This window comes from Rattus rattus, chromosome 7 (assembly GCF_011064425.1).
Source record: "Rattus rattus isolate New Zealand chromosome 7, Rrattus_CSIRO_v1, whole genome shotgun sequence".
NCBI lineage: Eukaryota > Metazoa > Chordata > Mammalia > Rodentia > Muridae > Rattus > Rattus rattus.
In genome coordinates, this window is record NC_046160.1 from 100454301 (window position 1) to 100475336 (window position 21036).

At 48.2% G+C, this 21036-nt stretch overlaps 1 long non-coding RNA gene across 1 annotated transcript; it reads left to right on the forward strand.

The window, feature by feature from the left end:
- Positions 1 to 1656: 1656 nt before the first annotated feature.
- On the forward strand, positions 1657 to 17527 carry LOC116905080. The gene is made up of 3 exons (XR_004388483.1): positions 1657 to 1756; positions 16211 to 16309; positions 16918 to 17527. It is a non-coding gene; the product is annotated as an uncharacterized LOC116905080 (long non-coding RNA).
- Positions 17528 to 21036: the final 3509 nt, after the last annotated feature.

Sequence of the window (21036 nt, forward strand, 5' to 3'; positions counted from 1 at the left end):
CCTCTGAATCCGGAATCCAGTCAGCAGCAGGGTGACTTGTAAGTGTTGCTGCTAGGGAAGGAGAAGGTCCCGCAGAGGTGGAACTTGGGAGGGATGCACTTGGTGGCCACTAGCCACGTTGGCCCGGTACCCAGAAGCTCTGGGTTCTTGGACAGATCCATGATGGACAGACACATCAGACTGATTCTCCTAAAGTCCCTGTCTCAATTCTCTACTTTCCCAGGGACATTCTCATGAAATACACACTTCTGACATCCAAGAAGATGACTCTCAGTGTCTTGGGTACCACTTAGTTGAGCATTCATTCAAACACTCATTCATCCATTTATCTAGTCAACCAGGAAGTCCACAATCAGGAAGCCTTGCTATGCATCAGTTACCATGGTAACACTGGGGCACAAGGTGAGTAAGGCAAACATGGTGTTTACCTTTCATGAAGCATTCACTCCACTGGCTGGCTGCAACAGGATATTTAAGAAAGGTCCTATAAGTCAAATAGACCTTTGGTTTTCATACGTTGGGTACCACATATCCTTGTGGTTCTGCTCACCTAGGGAGGATAGAATCGGATCTAACAGGAAGAGACAGGTTAACTTCTTCCTTTAAATATCGAGATCAAGACGTTTTAAGGGTTTTCTTATGTGCCTTCTATACCAGCAAGGGCTGGTTTCACGACCCCCTCGAAAGGGGACTGCGTATGAACTGTGCCCGATTAAGTATATACAACTCCAAGCTGAGGGCCCATAGCCCTGCACGGTCGAGCCATTTCCCCCATGATGCTACCATTTTCTGGAAACTTCATCCCCTTGTTCAACTCCTAGATATGGACATAGTTCCAGGGAGCCTATGTCAACTGTATAGAACCTGGAACAGGGGATGTCCTTTAAAGATCCTTCAGTATCCCAAAGAGTGAGGCTCATTTCTGGGAAGAAACCTGTGCAGATCCTGACCGCCTAGCAAATCTTTCTGGAAAAGCAGGCGCCATGGACCTTTCTTTCATGGAGAATGCCACCTGTCTTTGCCAGGGCTCTGTGTACAGACAGAGCTGGGTTCAGCTTCTCCCTGGGCTCCTTACCTACACATTCTCCCTACCCTCCAGGGCCTTCTGCCTGGCCCCACAGTCCCTCCGGCCCTCAGACTGGGAGAGCTGCACACCCTCCCTGCCTCCTGATCTGGCAAAGGGAATGGAAACTTTCGTGGAAAGCACTTGAGCTGATGAATGCTCCCAAGTCAGAATGTTGACTACGCAGGCCCTGGTGGGGGGGGTGGGGGTGGCGGAAGGGGACTCTCCTTCACGGGGTCACGACCTCCTACAGGCTCCTCCCCCACCCCTTTCCACAGACCTGTGTGACCCAAGTGAGCTGCGCCACTCAAGAAGCCATTGTCTTCCACACTCCCGCAGTACTTGCCAACCCTGGTCCTCCCCCTTTGTCCATCGCTTTCTCGTGCCCCATAGGTGTCTAGGAAGCTTGCATGGGGCTCTGTGGCGTTGTAGGTCCAGAGGTTTTTGCTGTTTTGCTCGAGACCTGGTTATGGTTGTGGGATTTTTTTTTTTTTTTTCTGTCAGCTGCCTGTTATATCAATCACGGAGTTGGGATCTATTTATAGGTTGGGAGTACTGTGTCCTTAGTCACAAAGAGACACAGACAGGGGACTGTCAGCTGGTGTCGCAGGAGCCAGGCAACGAGTCATCAGCCACTGGAACACCTGAGGGTAACCTTTCCTCACAGCCCCGTTCTCCAGCCAGCCCAACCATGTAAGTAAGCTAACTTCTCCTCCCCAGACTGCCCTGTGCCTTCCGCCCCCCTCCTGTCACACCCTCCTCTCTCCAGTGTGCTTGATCTCTCTTTTTAATGGATAAAAATATCTCCCCACGCCTGCTCTTTCATCCTGGCTTCCGTGCACTAAAGCATCCATCCCTGTGTGGCTGAGAGGTAAATGCTGCCTCTCTCAGACTGTCATGGGAAGGTCAGAGGGTCTCGGCGTGGCTGGATCCGATGGTTACACAAACTCATTCGGAATCCGTGGGTCCCCTCCGGTTTTTATTTGTTTTCATGGAGAGAAAGTAAGTCAATCAAAAGGGCAAAGGAAAGTTCGCGCGCGGCTCAGTGGGGTGGTTATGTCTCCCAGCGTGAAAACTTTTATTTGCTGGCAGCTCCAGCATTTGGTGATCCTGAGGAAGGTGACAAAGGAGGGGTGACTGGCTTCTCAGGGTGATGATGTAGGGGTGCTGACAGACTTGGGGGCACCCTGGGAGCTTTCAGGTTCAGCTAGAGTCATGACAGCTCCAATAACTATATTATTTACAGCGCCTCCAAGGAAAAGGCACACACACACACACAACCACACACACACACACACACACACACACACACACACACACACACACCCTTCCATGGAGTGATTCTCCTTTGCAAAGTGGAGACAAAAGCTGCCAACCTGATCCTTGTTTTGTTTTGTTTCTCTGCCTGGGGCTGGCTTCATCGCTGGGTGTATTTCTCAACTCTGGAAGGAGTTAGGGAGCTTGGCCTGGGAAGGGAAGGTATTAGGAGGTAGGTAGTGAGCCAGTTGTGGAGAGCTCTGCACCCGTCGTTGAGGGGGAAAATGTTACCCATTTTGTCAAAGCTAGGCTCAGCACACACAAAGTGGGCAACTGCACATGAGCACGCTCTCCACCTCCCCCATCACTGTCCCGACTGAGTCTTAGCTGCCTTGACTGTCTCATGGATCCTTGGGGCTTCAGTTTCTAGATAACGGGTCATATTTTCCAGAATCCCTGCACTTGGGGGAGATTGGCTTTACAGCATTTCTAAAAGAGAAGGCCTTAAACTTAAAAAAAAAAAATCTATGTGTTGGTATTTAATGTATACTATGTACAACCTTTTAAATAGAATTCATTCTTTTTACAATGAGTTTCTATTTACTTATGCATTGGTTACCAGATGCTATATTGCTAAGGACTACTTCTAGATTTGTTTAGGAAAACAGTATCCGAACAAAGAAACAATCCTTTCTACAATTTAAAAGCATTAAACAAAGCAAGTCGGCCTGAATTGGTTTTGATTACAAGCAGAATAGGTTTGTCAGCAAAATAGTTGAGGGAAGTTAAGTAACATGGGGGTGCACACATATGCTTCCAGGGACCATTCCACCTCATTTTCATTTTAACTTTCCTTCCTCTTGGCTCCTTATTGCTACCTGCATTTTATGTTGGGTTATTAATATCTTTAATTTGCTTTTGTGGAGGGAGGGCTGGGATCAAGAAGGAAAAAGAAAGGAGAAGGTGAACCGAATGTGGTCACCCGGTGGGAAAACCCAGAATAAAGAATAAAGGAGCTAGCCTGGTGTGGCGGCTCACACCTTTAATCCCAGCACTTGGGAGGCAGAGGCAGGCAGATCACTGTCAGTTCGAAGCCAGCCTGGTCTACAGAGTGGGTTCTAGGACAGTCAGGGCTACCAGGATGCTATAAGTATACTGTCTCAGAAATGAGAAGAAAAAAAGGAAGGAAGGAAGGAAGGAAGGAAGTGAGGGAGGAAGAAAGGAAAGTAAGTAGGTAAAAAGAGTGACTGTCATTATTTAAAATCTAGTATCAAAATCATGTTCAAGAATCCATGGAAGGGGAAGCTAGGTATACTGTCCATGTAAGGTTACTGTTAGTTCCTATTTCAAGGTCTCTGTGTGACAAACCAATGCCACCAAGCTTTCCCCTCACTGTGCTGGAGCGGGATTTTGTGGGTTGTTGTTAATTAAGGCTCCTGTAACTTGAGTGATTGAGACATTGCGCACAGAAGTCTGAGCGTCCACTGTGAAGCTGAACTTCCCCGGCCTTCTGAGCTCAGTGACTTTTAAAACAAAGTCTGGAATTTGTTTTTAACCTTTCAGTACAGAAGTAAATCCTTCCCTCCACCCGGGCTCCTCCCCAACATGCACTCTGAGGCCGGTCTGGTGAGGGCTCCTGACAAGCTAAGGGGGGGAAGTCTTGTGTGCTTGTTAGCGTTCACGGTCCAGAGTGGAGAGCGTTTGCTGAAACTCTTAGAAACAAGCCAGTCTTTCCCTTGAGCTGCAGGTGGATTTGGATGGACTTGGGGGAATGCTGGGTATCAGAACTAACCTTGGCATTGGTCCGAATGTTTAAGAAGTGCTTTGCCCCCCATTGACTTCCCTATGGGGGATGCAGTGGGGGAAACTTCAGGCCATTTGCATACAGCCCCTGATTACTTAGTTTCTGCTTCAATAACCATTAATTTTATGTGGTCCGAGCTCCCATCAGACTCATTTCCCCCCCTAACTGACTTCTTAAATGCAATTGGTCACGGAGCTGTCTGTGACTTCGTGTGGGCAGAATCTAACACCGTTCTTGGCACGGTCACTTGTCTCTGTGCATGTGAACACGCTGACTCCTATGTGTGCGCGCTGTGGTGACAAGAGCCCCCCCCCAGGAGCATGCAGGAATCCATTCTGACCTCTTCCCAAATTGGGGACAGTGGGGCCAACGAGCAGGTGCTTTGGAATGCTGCAGGCTCAGGTGCAGGACCATCAATCTCCAGGAAGAAGGGTTGACAGAAGCCAGAAAGCACTCCCCTGATTCAAACAATTTAGGCAGTTGAGGTCTCTCCAAATACCCCATGAATAAAAACGGGCAGCTGGCAGGGACTTTAAACCAAAGACCACAGCAAAGCTTTCTTCCCGTGGCCGCGGAAGTTCTGCTGCATCTCTGTCCATCTTTCTTATCTCTAGTTTTACATTCCATTTTCCATTCCCTCTTTTTCTTTTTCTTGTCATTTTCCACCCCCAGGCCCCACCCCCACCCCTCGCCTTTCCTGAAAACACATTTCTATCTGGCACAGAAAATAAACTCAGATTGCGGGTAGTTATGTTAATCTAATTCAATCCTCCGAGGGTTAGGAGTGAGATTCTAATAGTAGAGCTGTTGAGGGCTTTTTTGTTAATGGCTTGGGGATTACATTGAGTTAAAGGCTCATTTCCTAATCAAACAGAGAGGGAGAGAGTGATTCCGAATATTTATGAGTCTCCCAGTGAGAGTTTAAACCTTCAACTCCAAAAGCCGGGGGTTTCTGCGGGAGGAAAGAGTTAAAACCCCTCAGGGCTGCTGGGGAAAAAAAAAAATTAAACCAGTTAAGTCGTCAGCATTTCCAGGCAGCTGTAGAACTTCTGGGCTCTTCAAAGTGGAAGGTGGGATGAACTGGGATGGGGGTTGTGGGGGTGGGGAGGAAAGGACAGGAAACTGGAACCAGAGCCTGCTAAACAGCTCCGAAAGAACCTTACAGCAGACTGGGTTGCTGGGTCCTCCAGCGGCTTGGAGGGGTTGAACAACGCTGACTCCTCCAATTCATCTTTCTTCAGTCTGGAGGTGAGAAGAAGGCACAGGACGGTAGCTCAGTTTGCCTGCATCTAGAGAGTTCCTCTCATTGCCTAGGCAGTGCAGAGGACCAGTGGCTGTCCCTGTCCCTGGAACAGGAGCCACCATGCCAGCCAGTGCCATGGATCTCCACTAGATCTGCTTGCTTGAGTACTTCCCCTAGACGCTCTGAACCTCTCTGGGGCAGGCAGGTAGAGAACTCCCTGATCTCCAGCCAGAGAAAATCAGGAACAACTGGGCCAAGGTCAAGTCATATCAAGGTCAACCTGAGGTCACTTGTCCAAGCCCAGGCAATCCTCCTGGCCTCGTTCTCCTGGCTCTCTGGAGTGCGGTAAAGGAAGGAGATGGTAGAGCCATGTGACTGCTGAATAAACCCTGGGTCCCTGCCAAGAGGTGTGGTGGCCCCTGAGTTGTGTATTTGCTCTCACGGTCAAGTGGTGCTCTTCATGCACCCTCAGCAACCTTCCCTCAAGTCTTCCTCTTCTTGGGGCTTTCACTCTCCGTGACCCCCACCCCCCACTCTGTGGCATTCACTTCCAGTGGAATGGTTAACCAAATCATTAGGCCTGGAACGTCTACGCTGCGTTCCCATGTTGGCCTGGTCCACTGCTGATGCGAGATGCCCTAGGTACCCTCTGATGACTCAGACAGCTGCAACTCCAATACCACCAATACCCTTTCTCATGTAACACTAGAGCTGCTGGACCCTTAGGGTCATTCATCACCCTTTGCTCAGGGTAGAATCTGTGTCTACCGCCCAGGGAAGATGAATTGTTTAAGCCCTGGATCCAATCAGTGCATACACCTGGTTTGGTTTGGTTTGGTTTGGTTTGGTTTGGTTTGGTTTGGCTTTGCTCAGTCCAGAGTGCTGGCTTCTGCACATCTTGGGGTATAACCCAGGAAGCGGGTTGCACACCTCCCCAAAGGGCTGCTATCCCTGATGCATTGTTAAATGGAATCCTGGGCCAGCAGCACTGTCAGCTAACAGTCGGACAGTCAGCAGCTGTCCCTCCAGTGAACACCCCCACCCCAGGAGCAGAGCTCAGGGTGTCCTAGGGAGGCCTTGGACCTCAAAGGAATTTGGAATTTTAAGTCACCATGACAGAGCAGGGAGGGTATGACCAGGGGCAGCCTTGCTCAGTCAGGGATAGGTCTGACTCTCCAGAAATTGATTTTTCTCCAGCCTCTGGGATCTGGTTCGCATTCCCATGAGAAGTTTGGTCCTTGGGTCTCAAGGCCCTCCTGCCCTGTTCCTCACATTCTCAGAGGCCAGTTTCTATTGTTACATGCAGAAAAACTGATAAGTCAGGGTAAAGCCAGCACTCCTGTGACCACAGGGCTACAGGTGACTGATCTCCATTTCTCTTGCTAGAACTGCCTTAACAGATCAATTCTAGCCTAAGTGGGTACCACTCTAATTTCAGCAAGGGTTATCCTATTGTATGATACTCCAGTCCTCAGAGCCCTGTGTGTGCCAGGGCTGTGTGTACCTAGCCCCTGCTGCAGTGCCTGGTATACAATAAGTGTCCAATGAATGCACTCAAATCTCTTCTCAAATTTCTAAATCTCTTCTCTTAAGGGGACTGTCCAATGGCCTAGTAATAGGAGAGTGAATTGAAGCTGTATCATCTATATCAATGCTTCTCAGCTTTCTTTCTTTTTTTTTTTTTTTTTTTTTTTTTTTTTGAGCTGGGGACTGAACCCAGGGCCTTGCGTTTGCTAGGCAAGCACTCTACCACTGAGCTAAATCCCCAACCCCGCTTCTCAGCTTTCTTAACTACTATAATAAAGTTTCTCGTGTTGTGGGCACCTCCCCCAAAACCATAAGATTATTTTTGCTGCAACTTGATAACTGTAATTCTGCTACTGTTATGAATTGTAATGTAAATTTTGTAGAGACCGATGTTTGCCAAAGAAGTCATGACCCACACACAGGTTGAGAACCACTGGATATGCAGTACTACAGCAGCCCATGACCCACTCACGGACCATGGTTCTGGCTCCAGTCCCCCCCTCTGACCCTCCCACTTCAGAGAGAGAAAGAGAAAGGAGAGAGACAGACACACACAGAGAGAGAGAGAGAGAGAGAGAGAGAGAGAGAGAGAGAGAGAGAGAGCGCTTAGTCAATCCCAGGAATTGTATATATTTTTCATTGAAGAAGCTTTGTCTGACTTGATGTCGGATTTAATTGCTGAACAGGTGCCTCTCTTTTTCCAATTTCTCCCCCCCCCATTTCTCCCCGCCCCAGTCAGAGTCTGACTGTTCAGACTCTGTCAGGCCCCCTCTTTGGTCCCAGGGGTACACATAAGAGGGAGCCTTTCTCTCTGAAGCCTTGCAGAGTGTCTGCTTCCATTAACACAGACAAGGCCTTTGAAAGGTGGTGGGCCATGAACATAGGTCCAGGTACTGGATTCCTCCCAGAACGGCATCTCTGTTGGGAAGATGCAGTGTAGAACCTTGGGCCACTGAGGGTTAAATGATAGCAATGAAAAGTCTGGACATCCCTTGGGGAGCGGTGGCTGACTGAGACAATTGATTAGCTTGTCGTAGTGATCTTTCTAGCAATATTCAGGAGCAAAATTCTTGCTGATTAGGCACTGTGTGTGGATGTGTGAGTATTTTAGAGCTTCCGATGATAAAGAGGCAGGATCAGACAGCAGAAAGAACCGGCAGGGGTGTATTGGTTCTGTGCTAGTCTCAGGCAGGGCCCTACTGTCCCTTGTATATGTCAGGTCAGGTATCAACAGCATGCTTTTGTGTGTGTACAATTCAGTTGGGAGAGACAGGAGGAAGGCATGCAGGACATTTTTTTTTTATACCTTCTCTTTGTGACTTCCTGGGAAATTATAGTTACTTTGAAATTCAAAGGACACCAAAGGGCTGAAATGATGTGGAGAATGTGTGTTGCGGGGGTGGTGGGGGTGGGTGTTAGCATAGTGACAGCATTTATAGTTCAGAACTACAGAAACAGAGATAGGCAGATCCCTGGTGTTTGTGGGTAAGCTAGCCTACCCTAACAGTGAGTCCCAGGCCAATAAGACACTATCTCAGGAAACAAGGTGAATGACATTCTTGATAAGCATGAACACACAACACACACACACACACACACACACACACACACTCAAACACATGGTCACATGCACGTACACACTCGTAGGCATACGTATACACACCTACAGGCACACATCACATGCACTCACACAGGCACACACATGTTCATACTCATATGCACACATACACACACACACACACACATGCCCCTATCACACACACACTCACAGGCACACACACACACTCACGTGCACACATGCATGCTTACAGCATGTTGAACACTGAACGTCAGTTAGAGAGTGGGCCTCCAGGTTGAGGGAGTTCTCTTCCATTTGCAGACCCTGATAGTCTAAGGATAGCCTGCTGCCATGAGAGGAGGTAGAGGTCAAAGGGTCAGTCCATGGGACCACGAGTGCTCAGCCTGTCCAGAGTGTGGCTCCAGAGTGTGGTCATAACAGGAGGTCTAGCAGGAGGTCTCTTAGCCTATAGCTTTAAGTGGTTTCATGTTGAGAAACAAGGGTTCTGGTGAGCCTATGCCTGCTTGTAGCCTATCCAGTCACATTTGGTCCGCTAGCCCTCTCATCCAGTGTTGTGAACTCAGATGTGGTCTTGCCTGAGTTTTGTGAGTTTGCTGTAATTGTCCTTGGCTTGTCTCCCTCTTCAGTCTCATAGTCGGCTATCATGAAGCGTGCTAGAAAAATGCTAGAGAAACTGGCCAGGACCACCTGTCCAAACACATGGATCCAAAAGTCTTAGTCCTCAGTTTGCAGAGGCTACAATTCTGTGGCTTTGTGGGCCTCACCCCTCCACCCCTCCCGCTCAGTGGCACCCGTGCTTCCTCACACTTGGAGAAGCCCCCACACCAGCTTCTCATCTACTAGTTGTTCCTGGACATCAGCTGGAGGAAGGGAGGAGGGACACATTGGGGATTCCAGAGGGAAGTTAACCCCTGGGGACTCGGCAAGGCTTAGCCTCTCTACAGCATGCTTTCTTTGCCTGCCCTGAGGGCTGGTCTCTGCTCTGAGTCTCCTAAGACTATCGAGAAACTGAAAAAAGAATCAGAGAAGAGACAGCCCCTGAGAAGTGGAAGCACTTAACAGTTCGGGACTAACCCATCTCCCCGCATGGCGTATGTCATCCTCTGAGATGATATCTGGGTTCAAACCAGGCTTCAGAGTCACACAAGGTTAGGTTTTTTTTTTTTTTTGGTTCTTTTTTTTCGGAGCTGGGGACCGAACCCAGGGTCTTGCGCTTCCTAGGCAAGCGCTCTACCACTGAGCTAAATCCCCAACCCCACAAGGTTAGGTTTTATTGTCAACTTGGCACAACCTAAAGTCACCTGGAACAAGAGAACCTCTTCTTAACAGTTGCCTAGAACAATGGCCTGGGACAGTGCCTGGGACAGATTGTCTTGATTGATGGTTAATGGGTGTTCCCATCCTTAGGCAGGTGGGTCTGGGCTGTGTAAGGAAAACATCTAAGAAAGCCAGTGATCCAGGAGGTAGGGCTCCTCTGTCGTATCTACCAGAAGTTCCTGCCCCGACTCAATGATGCTTTGTGCATGGAAGTATGAGCAAGGGCCATACTCATCTCCCTCCGGTTGTGACGATGGACAAAAGAGCTTCCATGCTATCTTACCCCCGGGTCTCAACATCTACCAAGGTGGTAAGAGCACCTCCTTAGTGCAGTCCTGAGGACCACAGGAGCCGTGAAGGTCCCCTGGGCAGTGCTCACTGGATAAGTGCTCAGACTCATTGTGGTGGAGGAGATGACATGGTGGCTTCAGAAGATTCCAAGATTCCTACATTCCTTCCAGAATCATCCTGGTCACTTCCCAAAGATCAGGGAAGGTGTTGCTGCTGAGATAGTTTCAAGACACACCTGGTCCTGCACTGTGCATGGCTGTGTGCACTGTGGGATGCAAGTGGCAGTGTGCCCTTAAGCTGGCTGCATGTGCACAGACACTTACCTCTTTTCTTACAATAACTTTTCTTATTTTTTGAAATTGTAATATACTTACATCATTTCCTCTTTCCCTTCCCTCCCTCCAAGTATCCCCATTTGCTCTCTTCCAAATTCATGTCCTCTTTTTCTTGATATATATATATATATATATATATATATATATATATATATCCACTACACACACACACACACACACACACACACACACACACACACACAATTTTTGGATGACTCTTAACTACGGAAATACGTTTGGGTGCTTGGGGGTCATGGACTGAAAGCTGCCTAGATTATTAAAGCAAAGCTACAGGTACTTCTGGGGGACCTTTCCAGAGACCATGGGGACTTTGGCCTAATCCATGGCTTAATCCATTGATAGAATTAAAATCTGAATAGACTCTTGGGAGGCTGGGCCATTAGAGATTCACCTTTAAAGATTTCTGTGACTTCCTGGCCTATCCCTAGGCAGATGTCCCCATCCCTGCTTCCTGGTCACCATGTGGGGAGCAGCTCTGTACCCCAGACCCTTCTGCTGTGATATTCTACCTCTTCATGGCTCAGAAACAGCAGAGCCAGCCAACCATGGACTAAAACCTCCACACCCATGAGCCAAAGCAAACCCTTCCTTCCCCAAGTCATGTTACTGGGGATTTTTTTTCCCCAGTTGACTAAAGGTCGACTTTATTACCTATCCAGGGCTTGCCTACTCCAGGGCTTTGCCTATGGAAGCGTGCAAAGCTGCTCTTCCATAGGCCAGCATATGGGGCTGCTTGTATGTAGAAGATGATTTGCACTAAGTTGCCTTGTGTGTCTGTGAATCTAAGTCCCCACAGTGCAGTTCCTGTGTAAGGCCAATTCTTCTCCGCTATAAAGAGTAACTAAGAGGGGATTGCTTGCTTCCCACATGTTTGATGGGACGTCTTCTGGGAGTACTCAATAAGGAAAGAAAAATGGGAACAGGGAAGGGCAATTTCTAGTGCCTGGGGGTGTGAGGGTGTGCGATTTGTGTATTCCACAGAACAGCGGAACTACTATCGTGTTCTTAAGGGAAAATTCCAAAGCCAGACTTGTGACCAGCCTGTGTATTTGCGCGCACATGTGCACGTTCGGGGTATTGTGGTCAGCCATCCATGACTCTTCTTCCCCATCTCAGGCTGCGAGCAATCTAGAAGGAACGTGTAATTACTATTTACTCTGGGGCACTCAACTGAGAACACCCTCACGTAATGACTCTCGCTAATTCCACGTTCCGCCGCCCATCTGCTGTGGCTCCTTGGGAAGCAGGGAGTGAGCATCACTCTTAGCCCAGAGGAAAGGATCCAGAGATGGAAACTAGGCCCTATGAGATGCTGCTTTTGGGCCACAGATAGACAGAGATAGCACCTTTCTTGGCAGACTCTTCACTCAGACCTCTGTTGTTAGGCCAGCTCTGACTAATGGGTCAGCCCTGACTAGTCAGTCACACTGACCAGAGAATCATAGTTAAAAACAAAAATCTTAGAGTCAGGCAGATGCCACTTATATAAAGTTATAAAATGTGCAAAAGATATAGTTCATCACACAGGGATGAGAGGAAAGAGGAGTGTGGGGGTGAGCAATGTCACCCACAGGAGGGTGGGGGCACCATTTGGGGGCACTCTCTATACTCACTTGTCCATGGTATCCAACAACTTTGGCTTTCCCAGTCACCTCTTTTGCTTGGAGAGAGAGAGAGAGAGAGAGAGAGAGAGAGAGAGAGAGAGTGAATGCATTATAATTAAACCCATGGAATCTGTTTGCTAAAAATATCAGAAATATTACCTTGAAATGTGACACTCTAGTGCTGTAGCTTGACACTGTTGTGGAGGCGACCAGGCTGTGTATGGAAACAAACCGGTTTTTTAGATCAGTGCATTGAGCAATCCCTTACGTTAGCTTCCAGAAGCTACTGCCTGGTGGCTTTCTCCAAGCCATTTGTCTCCCTTTGCCTCTGTGTCTCTGTCTGCAGAAAGAATGAGGGATGGACAATCCCCAAGGACTTCTCAGTATCTTGCTGAGTGTCTCTGTCTCCCTGGGCAGGAAGCCTCATTTCACAGCTATCTCTAGGGTCAAGAATTCTGTTGCAGGAATAGAGGGTCTATTTCCCAGCAGCACCTGGGTGTGACAGACACGCAACAGGCTTTGCATGTACTGATGAAGCCATTGGGATAGCACAGATGTGGAATTCAGCCTCGGGAGGCTGAGGAATAAGTGATACCAGCTCCCCACCCCAGCTTCACCTGGAGGAACCACAAATGTTACAGGTCTGGCTACTTGAGCTCAGTGCCTCTTGTTTCTTCCCTCTAGACCACCGTTGGTCAGGGATCAAGGGTGCTGCTTTCATGGTTTGAACAGAAGCATCTTTCAGTAATAATATGTAAATTGAGCTGGGTGGGAAAAGCCCATACTTGGGTTGGCAAGATGACTCAAGGGTTAAAGGATGTTGCCATGCAAGCCTAGAAATGGAGTTCAGTCCCCACGTAAAAAGGTAGAAAGAGATCCAACTCTATCTACAAGTGGTCCTCTGACTTGCACAGGTGTGCCATGACACATGTGCCCACCCCAAATGGTGCACAAACAATCACATACACAATAGTAGTAGTAGTAGTAGTAGTAGTAAATAATAATAATAATAACAACAACAACAACAACAACAACAATCAAATAAGTGGATCTGCCCCAAACCCTGTTTAGGAAGGTTCATTCCTCCTGGAATGGCTGGTCCACAGGGCTGTTCTCATCTCTTTCTGTGCCCCCTCTGTTTTACTTATTAACTTAAAAGTATTACATTTAGAGACATGCTAACGAAAGAGTCCTCAGAGCACAGAGTGTGTGCTCCTCATCCATTTGCTCTGTCCCTGTGTGCCCCTTTGTAAAGATTGTCTCTCACTTTTTACTAAATGGCCTTGATTTTTATCATTAATCGCTGAGTGATAATTCCTTTTTCCGTGTCTAACTTATTTCTAAAATATTTTCCCCTGGGTCCTGCAGTCTACTTCTAATGGTCTCTGTACTCCCCTCTCCCCTGTCTATGCATTTCAGAAGTCATTTCAAGAGATTCCTTCAGACAGTGGACCCTTGATCTCCGGCCTTCCCTCTTCCTCTACCATATTTCCCAGAAGGGTGATCCTTGCAGTTTGATTTCCACGGTTCAGGTGGTCCTGGGTCTCTGTCATTTCCATACAGGGCCCAGGGAAATGCTTTGCACTCCAGTCCCTAAAACTTCATCTTTTCTTGAACAACCTGTAGGTAGGGGGTGAACCATATCATAAATTTAAAACTTGAAAATGTCTATTTTCCTTTTACTTCACATTGTGACGCCTTCAGCTCCCCACCCTCATTCTCTCAGCTGCACTGCTACTTGAGACCTAACCATGACATCTCCTGAAGATGTTTCTCTGCTGCTCATGGTTTAGTGTCCCCTGCTGTCTTGGCATCCAGTACATGCCTTTCTTCAATGCCTCTTCTGAGTGGGGGAGAGGGACAGACATTTCTAAGGAGCTCCTACATGATAGAGACTTTCCTTAGTTTGTCCTATTCATCTTTGTAGGTATCATGATCACTCCTGACTTACAGAAGGGGAAACTGAGGCACTGAGGTTAAGGATCTTGCATAAGGCCAACCAAATAGTTACACCATTGAATGTTACCTTGCACAGGTTCCTGTAAGATTCAGTATAAGAAACAGTCAGTAGAAAATGTGTGTGTGTGTGTGTGTGTGTGTGTGTGTGTGTGTGTGGTGTATGTGTGGTATGTAGTATGTAGAGTGGTTGTAGTGTATGTGTGGTACGTATATATGTGTATTACATTATGTATGGTTTGTGTGTTGTGGTGTGTGTGGTGTGGTATGTGGATGTGGTGTTGTATCTGTGTGTGTGATTTGTTGTGTTGTGGTATATGTGTGCATATGATCTGTGTTGTGTTTGTGTGGTATGGTGCATGTATGTGGTATTGTATCTGTGTTTATGGTTTGTGTATTTTGGTGTATGTGTTGTGTGTGTGGTATGCTTGTGTGTGTGTGTGGTATGCTTGTGTGTGTGTGTGTGTGTATGTGTGTGCGTGTGCGGGCGTGCACTCTGTATGTTGTGTGCATGTAGTGTGTTTGTGTATGGTATGTGGTACGTTGTGCATGTGCGTGTGTGTATGTTCAGATCAGCTCATTTTCTTGTTACTTGACCAAATACTGACAAGAAGCAACTCAAGGGAAGAAAGGTTTATTTCAGTTTACTGTTTGAAAGTATCCAGTCATCGTGATGGAAAAGGAACTTCAACAGGAACATGAGGCAGCAGGTCACAGGTCACAGGTCACGCATGGGTCACAGGTCAGAGGTCATGGGTCATGTTACAATCCCAGTCGAAGGCAGTGGAAAATGAATGCTGGTATTTACCTTACTTTGTTGCTTTTGTTACCTGTTTATTTAAATGGGATCCAAACTCACAGGGTTGTGTTGTCCATGTTCAGGGAGATTCTTCAGTTAAACACCTCTAGAAGCACCTCACAGACAGGACCATCGGTGTCTCTAACCCCAGTCATGTAGACAATGAAGATTAAAGCATGCAGTTGCTCTGAGAACTGTTGAGGCCTCATCCACACTAGAAAAGCTCTCTATCACAGTTACATTCCCAGCCTTTTTATTTTATTTCTTAAAACATGTATTGGGGTTGGGGATTTAGCTCAGTGGTAGAGCACTTGCCTAGCAAGCACAAGGCCCTGGGTTCGGTCCCCAGCTCCAAAAAAAAGAATAAAAAAAAAAACAAAAAACCATGTATTATATTTACCCATTGATTTTGTGTTGATACATGCATGTGTACATGTGGAGGCCAGTAGGCAACTTATACTAGTGAATTGTCTCTCCGAGTTGCAGGGATCAAATGCAAGCAGTTCAGCTTGGCAGCAAGCCCCTCTACCTACAGAGCCATCTTGCCAGCCCACTTACATTTTATTTTGAGATAAGATCTTGCTAAGTAGCTTGGGCTATACTTGGACTTTTGGTCCTTCTACCTCAGTCTACCATTTTGTACTACTGACACAGACACAGAACTTGGCCTAACAATTTCATATTTTCATTTATTTTATTTGAAATGTGTCCTTTATATCCTTTCAGAATCCCACCAGAGTCAGCCTGAAATTCTGTTACTTATTCTAGAATCTTTCTAAGTTACATTACATCACAGTGTGACCATTAAGTAAGTTCCCTTCCTCCCCCTTATCTCCTGTTCTCCCTCTTACAGCCTCCCTTTTCCCACATATCATTCATTATGTGTGTTTGTATATACATGTATGTGTGCACATATATGTGTGCATGTGTGTACACATATTTATTCTTGAGACAGTTTCTTCCTGGACTATAGATCTCCAAATAGGCTAGACTGGGTTGGCCAGCAAGCACGCCCCTCTCTGTCTCCCCAGTGTAAGATTGCAGGTGCACACCTCCACACCCAGATTTTTTACATGGGTTCTAGTGATCAAATGCAAGTCTTTGTTTTACATGCACTTTACTGCCAGGGCCATCTCTCCACCATAGCAAATAATTTTCAGTGCCTATATGGAGCAGCAGGAAGGCATACTGAGAAAATGTGGACCTACTCTGTGAGCTTCACAAGACTTAGCAAGCACCATCATCACACTGCACATGCCCAGTGTCTCCTGCTCTGTGATGTCCACTCCTTCCTTCTCTATAGCATTCCCATGTGAGACTTTATACCCTCCTTCAGTCATCTGCAAGCAACACTCTCCCCTTTATGTTTCCTGTTTGTTTTTTGCACCACACCCTTCATGTTTGATCTTTCCAGAAACTTGAACCTGGCGGGCCATCACCTTCCCTACATGAAGATCAGCACAGCTCCCTAGGAGATCTTCCTCTCTTGGGGGCTATCTCCTTCCTTCTCTAGGTACCATCTCTTTTCCCTCTATGTGGGGAGGGATGGAGGAAAAGGAGGGAAGGAGGGGGAGAGAGGGAGGGAGAGTCTCTTGCCAAGGCCACAGCATTTGTAGCTGAACTCCTTGCCCACTCTCCTGTGACCCTGGTCTCCTTTTTATCCACCTACCTTGGCTCTCAAGATGCTAATCACATTCCCAAGGCGAGTCAGACTATCTTCCCACCTTGGATGGAGTCCAACATGTGCTCACCATTTGGGACAAAGTGTTTATCCTCTGTGTCTGTGACCTTCCACAGACGAGAGTCCACTGGGTTAATGCTGTTCTGTCCTCCTCTTCTCTTGAGCTGCAGAGAGAAGCCTTCCTCCCGGACTATGGGGTAGGGGTGGGGCTGAGGGAGGGCAGCTTGCTGCAGGGTTTGTACAGACACAGAGGTGATCCACGGTATTTGGCACCTCCCCTTTCTCCCTGAGCTAAAGTGTCCTGTTGGAAACCTCAGGGAGACCAATGGGGAGATGGAACCACTGGACCATTCAGTGGAGACTGCCATTCCATGGCGGCTGCTTTCCCTGCTTCTCTGGTGTTTTTAATCATTCCCAGTTCTGGTCTCATTTTTTTGTAGAGAGGTTACTAAAATGCTCCAGCAGGGGTATGGACCATGATGACACTACTTATGTTGCCTCTGAAACCTCCCAATGCCAAGCTGCAGAGCAACCAGCTATGGGAGTAAGCTCTATTAGGAGGGGCGGGCCAGAAATAAGAGGTGGAGTCAGCCACCAAGCAAACTCGCAGGTTTAGCTGTGGACCTCTCTATGGAACTTCCTATCTTGAGGTGGGGAGATTAGCTAGTTCTACCCCCAAACCAATCTGCAATCGGATGACAGTCGTCCTAGTTGATGGAAGAACCCACAAGACTCATCTGGATCAACTGGGCACTTCTGATCAAGGACAATTGTCGGAGGTGGCCGTTTTAGATGGAAAGAAAACACTGTGGGGCAGAAGAACTGAATGGAGCCAAGTGGAATCTAGTAGAGCTCCAACGGGGTATCTACACTGGGACAGAGGACCCACCTAGCATGGCCTCTTTCCTTTCACTCTCACTTGGACCCCTCTAGAATCTGAATTTCTGCCGCTCTCCTGTTGGCCCAATATGCAGCTATCATCAATTCCTGTGTAAAAGGGAACCACTCACTTCTTCGTGTTTCCACTTCATGAAAAGCTGGACCATCTATGGCCACAAGCCTGGCCGTTGCGTTAGAAGATGAATTGGGAGGGCTGGAGAGATGTCTCAGTGGTTAAGAGCACTGACTGGGGGTTGGGGATTTAGCTCAGTGGTAGAGCGCTTGCCTAGCAAGCACAAGGCCCTGGGTTTGGTCCCCGGCTCCAAAAAAAGAACCAAAAAAAAAAAAAAAAAAAAAGTGCACTGACTGCTCCTCCAGAGGTCCTGAGTTCAATTCCCAGCAGCCACATGGTGGCTCACAACCATCTGTAATCAGATCTGATGCCCTCTTCTGGGGTGTCTGAAGACAGCTACAGTGTACTTACGCATAATAAATAAATAAATCTTAAAAAAAAAAAAAAAAAGGATGAATTGGGCAAGGGTATGAGGAGAAAGGTCAGTTTCCTTCATCCACCCGGAGCCTGTCTGGCCGTCTCAGATGGCAAGGTGGAGAACGTGTATAGAGAGAGAGCAAGAACAGAGGTAGAGGACTTCAAAATGCAAAGAACTATGCTGAGTGGAGTACCGGTGTCTGATTGACATCTTCTCCATGCAATCCCTTAAAATGGGTGTCGTCTCCCATGTACTACCAAGGAAAGAGAGGTCCTCCAATCTGCCCAATGGAGAGGACACTGGCCTAGGAAATATCAAACAATTTCAAACTCAAACAGTTCCCTCTGTCGCTATGCTTTCATTACTGAACTGTGTGGTGGTGGCTACTCTGCTCTTGGGGTACTGAGAGGTAGGGATGGGGGCAGGTCCATGATGACAAGCTGGCCCAGTGACTCAAAGTGGTCCAGTATATTTCACCTCCTGCCCTACCCCAAACCAAACCTCTCTATTGCATTAAGATGCCTCATCTTACCCTTCTCTGGATGGGATGAAAAGCCCAAGGGCGAAGTACATCCGGTTCCTGTACCCAGTACCCCACATGTACCCATGGACCTGTTCACAAGAGCTCAAATCCACCCCCTGGTAGGGGTGCATGTGTTCACTCTGTGTGCCCAGCCAAATGCCTGCTTGGTGCCCCTTGTCTACCTACTCAGTTCCACTCACAAGTGTCTCTGATGCCTGCCTTGTGCTCCCACTGCCAACACTAGCAAGGAAATTCAAGACACTGTGAGTCCATGCTGATGGAGCCCACGGTCTACGGGAACCTGGTAGCCACTGCCAGCATAATGGATGGGAAACATCCAGACTTGGGCAGATCTGGGTCTTCTCTCTGGCTTATTAGTTTTATGGTCACTGGAGAGCTCACCCTATCCGTGCCCTGTTTCTGGGGCATTGGCTTCCTCATCTGCTCCTGAGGTCATAAAAGCCAGTCCTGTGGGAGTTTTAAGGATCAAAGGAGATGAAGCCGTAGCTCCAGATTGGCTCAGGGCTCCACTCTTCCTGTGGCTTCATGGCTCAAGCTCGTGGGTCGTGAAAGCTCTGAACGCCCATGTGGAAGACAGATAAACACAGCCTCTACTTCCTAGGTCTCCGCCAGGCTTTCCGTCTCCCAAAGAATGATCTGGAAGCTTATCAAGAGACGTCTATGCTCACACAAGTCAAGCGGGGGTGAGGGGTGGAAAGAACTCAGAAAGCAAGCCTTGGTGGACTAAGCGGATACGGACAGGGACATCTTCCCATTTTGCCTGTGGGAAAATTGAGGCCAGGGTCAGAACAGCCTCAGTCTAGTAGTGTTCCAGTCTAGCTGTCTCTGTGGAATGGTGTATAGCTGTCGTGGTCCCAGCAGTCGTGGGCAGTAATGATGACGATGAGAAAGAGGGAGAAGGCATCCCTTGCTCTGAGCACACACTGCAAAGCAAGCTCTGTTTCTGGTTCTATTCCTGACCCTGCCCGTGTTCCACAACTCAAGAAAGTAGGTGCTGGAATTGCCCCCTCCTGTGTGTGACAGATGAGAAAGACAAGGCCCAGTAGAGTTTTGTGCCCCAGCCTAAGATTGCAGTGGCTCCTGAATTGCAGCCCCGGAATCTGAGACAAGGCTGTACTCAAATCCTACGCTTGTGGCCATTTTCTGGCGTGGTGAATCGAAACCCTGGCAACGTAGAGTCAGAACACGGGAGCTGCAGAGGAGAGCCTCTTAGCAGGCAAAGAACGTCTTCCCATTTTGTAAGTGGGAAAATTGAGGCCAGAGTCAGAACAGCCTCTGTCTAGTAGTGTTCCAGTCAAGAAAAGAATCTAAGGAACTTTGTTTCTTCCTGGGGTAAACTGCAGGGTGCTGGGTGCCATGGATGCATTTCAGCCATCGCTCCATGGAGGCAGGTGTGGGTGTGCCAAGGTGTGTTTTAGTCTACCTTAGTGCAGGGAGGTAGGTAGAGGGGAGAAAGGAGGCAACTAGATAAAGGTGTCTCAGGAGTCCGCCCTAGCAGAACAACCTGCCTTCAATCCCCAGAACCCCTGTAAAGGAGCGGGGAGAGAACCGAATCCACAGAGCTGTCTCTGACCCCTATACATGTGCCATAGCACAAGAGCCCCACCCAAACACACACACACACACACACACACACACACACACACAGAGAGAGAGAGAGAGAGAGAGAGAGAGAGAGAGAGAGCATAATAAATAAAACTTACAGAGCAAAGAAAGGGTATAGATAACTATCGAATGACGTCAATCTTGGGTTTAAGCGCCCTTTCTTTGCCCTTTCAGCTCATGTCACCGGGCAAGCAAGATACCTCTGTGATACCTGTTTCCCACCTCATCCCTCCTCAGGAAGCTGGCAGGCTCTGTGGATCTCACCACTGATGCTGGTGAGCCCAATTGGAAACGGCTAGGAGTGTGGAAGACACATCCCAGCCCGAGCTGACCTATGCAAACACGGGCAGAATTACAGCCACCCATAAACAAATTAGCATCCTTTAAAAGGTGAAAAGCACCATAAAATGTCTGGGTTTTGTTTACAGCTTCCAGGGGCTGGGGCCAGGAGCTGGATTAAATCACGGAGGTGTCTGCAAGGAGCAGCCGACTCTCCCCTCTTCCTCTTAGCTTCCCCCAGCACCCCGTAGGCACACAGGACCAGGCACCACCGCTCGCACAGACACACTCATCCACATTCGGCCCTCCTGCAATGGCTGCTCAGTCCGTCCTGGTCCTGCCTCTGTTCCTGCCAGCCTGGGTCCCAGCAGGTGTTCCCTAATTAGCAATCTCTTCATTTCCAATCAAAGCACAAAGCGGCCCCAAAAGCCCGTCTTTATGAGGGATCCGAGCAGCGGCTAGGGATGCGAGGGGGGGGTGGATAATTGTCTCCGCCAGTGGCGGCAGTAAGCGGGCTGGCTAATTCATTATTGTAATAACTTTGCTTGTCCTTGGGGAGGTGTGAATGGGGGAGGAAAGCGGGAGCAGGGGGAAGGGATGAGAGGGGCTGAAGGTGGGGTGGATGGAGGGAAGGCTGGGGCAAAGGCTGGGAGATTGAAGACCACATGAACGGTGCCCCCTCCTATCCTCCTGGATGACCTCCCAACCTCTGGCCTGTGCGCAGGGTGAGTCCTCTGGCTCAGCTGTACAGGATGTGTTCC